The sequence below is a fragment of the Rhinoraja longicauda genome, chromosome 27, assembly GCF_053455715.1.
Source record: "Rhinoraja longicauda isolate Sanriku21f chromosome 27, sRhiLon1.1, whole genome shotgun sequence".
NCBI classification, from domain to species: Eukaryota; Metazoa; Chordata; class Chondrichthyes; order Rajiformes; family Arhynchobatidae; genus Rhinoraja; species Rhinoraja longicauda.
The window spans coordinates 2,488,418-2,496,455 of NC_135979.1; the positions used below are offsets into that span (position 1 = coordinate 2,488,418).

An 8,038-nucleotide genomic window follows, 5' to 3' on the forward strand; every position below is an offset into this window, starting at 1 on the left:
TACTGCCAATCTCCTATCCCCCCACATCCGGACCAAACTCAGATCCTGGGGGGACAGGGCTTTCTCCATCGCTGCTCCCACCCTATGGAACTCACTACCTCAAACCGTCAGACTCCTCCCCACTCACCACATTCAAAACATTACTGAAGTCTCACCTATTCAGTACTGCCTTCAACCACTGAAGGTCACCCCACCTTCTGTCTCCTTTCTCTGTTCGTTTACTTATTTATCTATTTATTCACTTCCCTATGTTCTCTAAATCCCTGTAAAGCGTCTTTGAGTATATGAAAAGCGCTATATAAATGTAATGTATTATTATAAGAAAATAACTGCAGGTGCTGGTACAAATCGATTTATTCACAAAATGCTGGAGTAACTCAGCAGGTCAGGCAGCATCTCGGGAGAGAAGGAATGGGTGACGTTTCGGGTCGAGACCCTTCTTCAGACTGATGTCGGGGGTGGGACAAAGGAAGGATATAGGTGGAGACAGGAAGATAGAGGGAGATCTGGGAAGGAGGAGGGGAAGGGAGGGACAGAGGAGCTATCTGAAGTTGTATTATTATTATTATTACCTTCGATTCATACCAGCATCTGCAGTTTTCTTTCCTAAACAAGAGGGCAGAAGCTGTTTGGGGCTGGAGGCACAAGCTTTCAATCTTCTGTATGATCCAGCTTCAAACAGCCGAGGGCAGAGAATGTCAGATTCACTATTCCGCAGTGTCAAGGATTGAAAATGATTTCAAAGCTTCATTTTGAAATCACTGCTCATTCTCCCTTTCACAAGCCCCCCCCCCAGCACACAAAGTCCACTCTGACCATTGATCGCCTGTTCATGAGTATTTGTACACATTGTGTATGCAAGCAAAGAATTTCAGTGCCTAGTCACATGTGACAATAATGTAGTCCAATACTAGTTCTGTTATTTAACCTCCCTATCCATGGGGCCAATTAACCAACAAACTTGAACATCTTTTTGGGACGGTGAGTGCTCAGGAAAACAATGTAGTCACAGGGAGAACGTGCAAGCTCCACACAGACAGCACCCAAGGTCAGGATTGAACCACGGTCTCTGGCATTAATTCATTATCAACACGCTCCAGCTTGCTTTGGTCCATTGAATAAACTACATTTCCACCAAAGATTCTGAAAAACTGCTGCTCGTACTGCTTCTACCGTTGGCAGCTTGTTTGGTATTTCCTTCCCCCCATTTGGAGAAAAGGGCAGCTAATAATTCACAGCTCTGGAAACACAACAGATTTGGAATCTCAAACAAATTCATTGCAGACGTATTGTTTAATAGTGAAATCCATAGATGTCAACAAAAGCAAATCGAAAATACTTCTGGAAATTCAGACAACTTTCAGTCTGTGTTCCAAGTCAATTGCAAGTTTCAAGAGTGACCTTGCTCCATCCTGGGAATCAGTGTATACCTATGGGCCCAAAAAATACAGGTAGTGAATAACACACGTCGCCAAGTTGGAAAGGGTGCAGAGAAGATTTACAAGGATGTTGCCAGGACTTGAGTGTCTGAGCTGTTGGGTGACATTGAGTAGGCTGGGACTACTTTTGCCAGGACTCGAGTGTCTGAGCAATAGGGGGACATTGAATAGGCTGGGACTATTCCTTGCAGTGCAAGAGGACGAGGGGTGGTGATCTTACAGAGGTGTATAAAATCATGGGAGGAATAGATCGGGTGGATGCACACAGTCTCTTGCCCAGAGTTGGGGAAATCGAGAACCAGAGGGCACAGGTTTACTGTGAAGAGGGAAAGATTTTATAAAATCTATGGGGTGACTTTTTCCACACAAAGGGTGGAGGGTGTAAGGAACGAGCTGCCGGAGAAGGTTGTTGAGGCAGGGACTATCCCAACATTTAAGCAGCAATTAGACAGGTACATGATAGGACAGGTTTAGAGGGATATGGACCAAATGCCAGCAAGTGGGACTAGTGTAGATGGGGCATGTTGGTCAGTGTGGGCAAGTTGTGCTGAAGGACCCATTTCTATACCGTATGATTCTAAAATACCAGATCACACCACACTGCTGATCTCAGTCCCATATCCGCAACTATCATCCAGCAGTCCACAGCACATGGATTTCATCAGTGATCAGCAGTCTTATCCACCTACCACATCCAGCCATTTAATTTCACACAAATTGGGCAACAGTCACAGATCCCATGATATCAACGCTTGAATTACAAGAATCCTCACCGTCAAAGTGTAGCTCCAAAGTTTAGCCCTGGTACATGGATAGGAAAAGTGGAGAGGTTTAAGAGCCAAACACATGGGCAAATACAACTGGCTTAGATGGGGCATCTTGGTCAGCACGGACGAGCTGGGCCTTCAGGCCTGTTTCCATGCTGTATGACCAACTTCATTGTCAGCATCAAATACCCTAAAAAAGATAAATTACTTATCATCAAACTTGCTTTTGCATCTGACATTGTCCCCATAGCAGACTAAAACCAAACAGCTACCTATGAAGTAAACTCTGCCATATGTCACAAGATCTCACATTTATTTTAAAGTATAAAAAGATTTGTAACTATACCCAATGGACAAGACGTTGATGCATTCAGGAGCAGTTTTCACAATATTGGCTGCAAATCACAAGATTAATTTTCAACCCACCTGAGTGTGATGCCTTACACGTAACAAGAGCAACGGAAATATTGTAGACTAATTGTGATGTGATGCAAACCCCCATTATATCGAAAATGGCTTGGACTAGACAGCTGAGCTTTAAAGTTAGACGGTTTAAAGGAGATGTGCAAGGCAAAATTCTTTAAAACAGAGGGCGGTGGGTGGCTGGAACTCGCTACCAGGGATGCTGGTGGAGGCAGATACGATAGCGGCATTCAAGAGGCTTTTGGATGGGCGCATGGATACGCTGGGCATGGAGGGGTACAGATCATGTGCAATTGGGGGAAAATTAGATACGATTTATCTTGGCATCATTTTCAGCCCAGATATTGTGGGTTTAAATGGCCTGTTCTTGTGCAAAATATTTAGTGTTTTTCGTTAGTTATAAATCTGTGCAGTTCTAGGTAAATTGTTTAAATGCATCTTCAGGAGTCAAGTGTTTTATAGTCATATGTCCCACAATAGAACAATGACATTCCTACTCGCTGCAGCACAACAGGTACGTAAAGTGTCTGAAGATGGGTCTTGACCCGAAGCGTCACCTATTCCTTTTCTCCAGAGATGTTGCCTGACCTGCTGAGTGAGTTACTCCAGCACCTTGTGTCCATCTTGCAGTACTCTTGAACCCCAGAGTGAAAAAAATAAAAGAATATATACAAACGCTAGAGTACCTCAGCTCAGGCAACATCGATGGAGTAATGGAATAGGTGATGTTTTGGGTCAAAAAATAAATGTTGTAGGAAGGAACTGCAGATGCTGTTTTAAACAGAAGGCAGACAAAATGCTGCAGTAACTCAGCAGTATCTCTGGACAGAGGAAATGGGTGGCATTTTGGGACGAGACCCTTCTTCAGAAGGATCAAAGCGTACAATGATCAAAAAACTAGAATGGTTGCTGATTGATCACTGTTCCTCTCAGCGTACAATACTAGTCTGGGGGAAGGGTCTCGGCACCCAGTTGTGAATTTGTGGAATTCTCTGCCTCAGAAGGCAGTGGAGGCCGATTCATTGCATGCACTCAAAAGAGAGCTAGATAGAGCTCTTTGGGCAAGCCAAATCAGGGGATATGGGGAGAAGGCAAGAACAGGGTCCTGATTCTGGATGATCAGCCATGACCACCTTGAATGGTAGTGCTGGCTTGAAGGGCCGAATGGCCTATCCCTGCATATTGTCTACGTGAAATGTCACCCATTCCTTCTGTTCAAAGATGCTATCTGGATTTACTCCAGCATTTTACGTCCATCTTCAAAAAAAATAATTCAGTACATACAAAACAAATAAAAAATGTCACCTGGACACAGATGACAAAAAATGTAGGAGAGTTGAGTGACAGACAGTGGAAATGCAAGACCAAAGCTGGCAAAGTCTCTCCAACTCTCTAGCATATTGTTGGAGAATCCACAACCACCGACTAATGCTGTAGTTCTCGGATAACATGCGTGGGGGTACTGCCCAACAAACTCGCAAACACCATGAAATGCATATTCCCCAACTTCTCAATCAACTCACCACGAGCTATCTTTGGTTTTCAAAAGCTGTAGAACATGCTTGTATCAGGTCAAGAATCTTCTGTACATAGAAGGAAAAATAATCATATTTACTCCCAGTCACTCAATTGTATTTACATTTGACATTATCAGACATGATCTGTTTGGATAGCATACAAAACAAAGCTCTTCACTGTACACCAGTACACTTGACTATAATAATCTAAATCATTTATGGGCCAAATGGCCTCACTCTGGGTCACAAACACTCTACAATTGAACCCCAACACTGGGATCTTGCTGTGAACTGATGGTTCGCCACATTTAATTGAATAGTAAGGGTGTCAGGGGTTATGGGGAGAAGACAGGGGAATGGGATTGAGAGGGAAAGATAGACCAGCCATGTTTGAATGGCAGAGCAGACAATGGGCTGAATGGCCTAATTCTGTTCTTATAACTTATGAATCCATTCCAACACTTTTGATTAATGATTTTTCATTAAAACAAAACGTACCGATTACCATGGTCACTCAGGCCATCTATTGGATCATCAGTGGAGAGGAACTAATGTTGCAGGCAGGATCAAAGACCACATGGAGGTTAGACATCTGCAAAGAAAAGTCGAGCTTTAAAGTTTAAAGGAGATGTGCAAGGCAATATTCTTTAAAACAGAAGGTGGTGGGTGGCTGGAACTCACTACCAGGGATGCTGGTGGAGACAGATACAACAGCAGCATTCAAGAGGCTTTGGGATGGGCACATGGATACGCTGGGCATGGAGGGGTACAGATCATGTGCAATTAGGGAAAATTAGGTACGATTTATCTTGGCATCATTTTCAGCACAGATATTGTGGGTTTAAATGGCCTGTTCTTGTGCAAATTATTTAGTGTTTTTCGTTAAGTTATAAATCTGTGCAGTTCTAGGTAAACTCTTTAAATGCATCTTCAGGAGTCAAGTGTTTTATAGTCATATGTCCCACAATAGAACAATGACATTCCGACTCGCAGCAACACAACAGGTACGTAAAGTGTCTGAAGATGGGTCTTGACCCGAAGCGTCACCTATTCCTTTTCTCCAGAGATGTTGCCTGACCTGCTGAGTGAGTTACTCCAGCACCTTGTGTCTGTCTTGCAGTACTCTTGAACCCCAGAGTGAAAAAAATAAAAGAATATATACAAACGCTGGAGTACCTCAGCTCAGGCAACATCGATGGAGTAATGGAATAGGTGATGTTTTGGGTCAAAAAATAAATGTTGTAGGAAGGAACTGCAGATGCTGTTTTAAACAGAAGACAGACAAAATGCTGCAGTAACTCAGCAGTATCTCTGGACAGATGAAATGGGTGGCATTTTGGGACGAGACCCTTCTTCAGAAGGATCAAAGCATACAATGATCAAAAACCTAGAATGGTTGCTGATTGATCACTGTTCCTCTCAGCGTACAATACTAGTCTGGGGGAAGGGTCTCGGCACCCAGTTGTGAATTTGTGGAATTCTCTGCCTCAGAAGGCAGTGGAGGCTGATTCATTGCATGCACTCAAAAGAGAGCTAGATAGAGCTCTTTGGGCAAGCCAAATCAAGGGATATGGGGAGAAGGCAGGAACTGGATGATCAGCCATGACCACCTTGAATGGCGGTGCTGGCTTGAAGGGCCGAATGGCCTATCCCTGCATATTGTCCACGTGAAATGTCACCCATTCCTTCTGTTCAAAGATGCTATCTGGATTTACTCCAGCATTTTACGTCCATCTTCAAAAAAAATAATTCAGTACATACAAAACAAATAAAAAATGTCACCTGGACACAGATGACAAAAAATGTAGGAGAGTTGAGTGACAGACAGTGGAAATGCAAGACCAAAGCTGGCAAAGTCTCTCCAACTCTCTAGCATGTTGTTGGAGAATCCGCAACCACCGACTAATGCTGTAGTTCTCGGATAACATGCGTGGGGGTACTGCCCAACAAACTCGCAAACACCATGAAATGCATATTCCCCAACTTCTCAATCAACTCACCACGAGCTATCTTTGGTTTTCAAAAGCTGTAGAACATGCTTGCATCAGGTCAAGAATCTTCTGTACATAGAAGGAAAAATAATCATATTTACTCCCAGTCACTCAATTGTATTTACATTTGACATTATCAGACATGATCTGTTTGGATAGCATGCAAAACAAAGCTCTTCACTGTACACCAGTACACTTGACTATAATAATCTAAATCATTTATGGGCCAAATGGCCTCACTCTGGGTCACAAACACTCTACAATTGAACCCCAACACTGGGATCTTGCTGTGAACTGATGGTTCGCCACATTTAATTGAATAGTAAGGGTGTCAGGGGTTATGGGGAGAAGACAGGGGAATGGGATTGAGAGGGAAAGACAGACCAGCCATGTTTGAATGGCAGAGCAGACAATGGGCTGAATGGCCTAATTCTGTTCTTATAACTTATGAATCCATTCCAACACTTTTGATTAATGATTTTTCATTAAAACAAAACGTACCGATTACCATGGTCACTCAGGCCATCTATTGATCATCAGTGGAGAGGAACTAATGTTGCAGGCAGGATCAAAGACCACATGGAGGTTAGACATCTGCAAAGAAAAGTTAAGACATTGAGCACCCCAGAAATGAAAGTTTCACTACTTTAACGGCTTGGGCTCCTTAGTACACGTTCATCATTGGAAATAAAGGGCAGATTAGACAATAGGGTAGATAGACAATAGCAAAAATTACCCCGGGATGGATTATTAAATATAAGTTATTGAAGATAGACAATAGGTGCAGGAGGCCATTCGAGCCAGCACCACCATTCAATGTGATCATGGCTGATCATTCTCAATCAGTACCCCGTTCCTGCCTTCTCCCCATACCCCCTGACTCCGCTATCCTTAAGAGCTCTATCTAGCTCTCTCTTGAATGCATTCAGAGAATTGGCCTCCACTGCCTTCTGAGGCAGTGAATTCCAGATTTACAACTCTGACTGAAAAAGTTTTTCCTCATCTCAGTTCTAAATGGCCTACCCCTTATTCGTAAACTGAGGCCCCTTGTTCTGGACTCCCCCAACATTGGGAACATGTTTCCTGCCTCTAACGTGTCCAACCCCTTAATAATCTTATATGTTTCGATAAGATCCCCTCTCATCCTTCTAAATTGCAGTATATACAAGCCTAGCAAATCTTTAAGTGTAAGAAAATAACTGCAGATGCTGGTACAAATCGAAGGTATTTATTCACAAAATGCTGGAGTAACTCAGCAGGTCAGGCAGCATCTCAGGAGAGAAGGAATGGGTGACGTTTCAGGTCAGTCTGAAGAAGGGTCTCGACCTGAAACATCACCCATTCCTTCTCTCCTGAGATGCTGCCTGACCTGTTGAGTTACTCCAGCATTTTGAAGCAACAGCCTATCTTTAATAGACATTGTTGTCTTCCATAACAATGTTGCGAGTCAGACACGAGTACAAGTCTGAGTAGCGACCGTCTATGGAAGGGCATTCACTCTGGGCGCCTGTTTTGACCACATGAGCTACAGGTTTCAGCTGAACATGGCTTCGATCAGGGCCAGCCCGCATCTTCTTCACTCTCAAGACAGTGCAGGCATCATCTGTAGTGTACACTGGTGCTCCACCCCAAACAAAAACACGAAACTAGCCGGGGAATACGAAAGATGAGTATCTGGCGAAGACGATTAAGGGGCATTGAAGCGGCGGCGGTGGCGAGAGGCGACGGATGGAGAGAGATTGTACCTTGGGCCCAGATTCAGCCGCCATTTCAGGCAGGGGAGGAAGAGGGCAAGGCGGCCGCGCCACCGCCTTATATACCGACCCGAACCGCGCGTCTACGCATGCGCTGGATCCCCGCGATGCCTCCGGGGAGACGTAGTCCATTCCCTCAAACATATA

The 8,038-nt window shown here is 44.0% G+C and overlaps 1 long non-coding RNA gene and 4 other non-coding genes across 5 annotated transcripts; all 5 read right to left on the reverse strand.

Moving 5' to 3' along the window:
- Nucleotides 1–1,274: 1,274 nt before the first annotated feature.
- LOC144606781 (uncharacterized) lies at nucleotides 1,275–7,917 on the reverse strand. The gene is made up of 7 exons (XR_013548982.1): nucleotides 7,883–7,917; nucleotides 6,639–6,731; nucleotides 6,147–6,206; nucleotides 4,645–4,738; nucleotides 4,153–4,212; nucleotides 2,213–2,396; nucleotides 1,275–1,430 (listed from the first exon to the last, which is right to left on the reverse strand). It is a non-coding gene; the product is annotated as an uncharacterized LOC144606781 (long non-coding RNA).
- On the reverse strand, nucleotides 2,041–2,112 carry LOC144606975 (small nucleolar RNA SNORD99). Its single transcript, XR_013549037.1, has one exon. It is a non-coding gene; the product is annotated as a small nucleolar RNA SNORD99 (small nucleolar RNA).
- LOC144606971 (small nucleolar RNA SNORA44) lies at nucleotides 3,953–4,084 on the reverse strand. The gene has a single exon (XR_013549033.1). It is a non-coding gene; the product is annotated as a small nucleolar RNA SNORA44 (small nucleolar RNA).
- On the reverse strand, nucleotides 5,947–6,078 carry LOC144606970 (small nucleolar RNA SNORA44). The gene has a single exon (XR_013549032.1). It is a non-coding gene; the product is annotated as a small nucleolar RNA SNORA44 (small nucleolar RNA).
- On the reverse strand, nucleotides 7,558–7,702 carry LOC144606969 (small nucleolar RNA SNORA16B/SNORA16A family). The gene has a single exon (XR_013549031.1). It is a non-coding gene; the product is annotated as a small nucleolar RNA SNORA16B/SNORA16A family (small nucleolar RNA).
- Nucleotides 7,918–8,038: the final 121 nt, after the last annotated feature.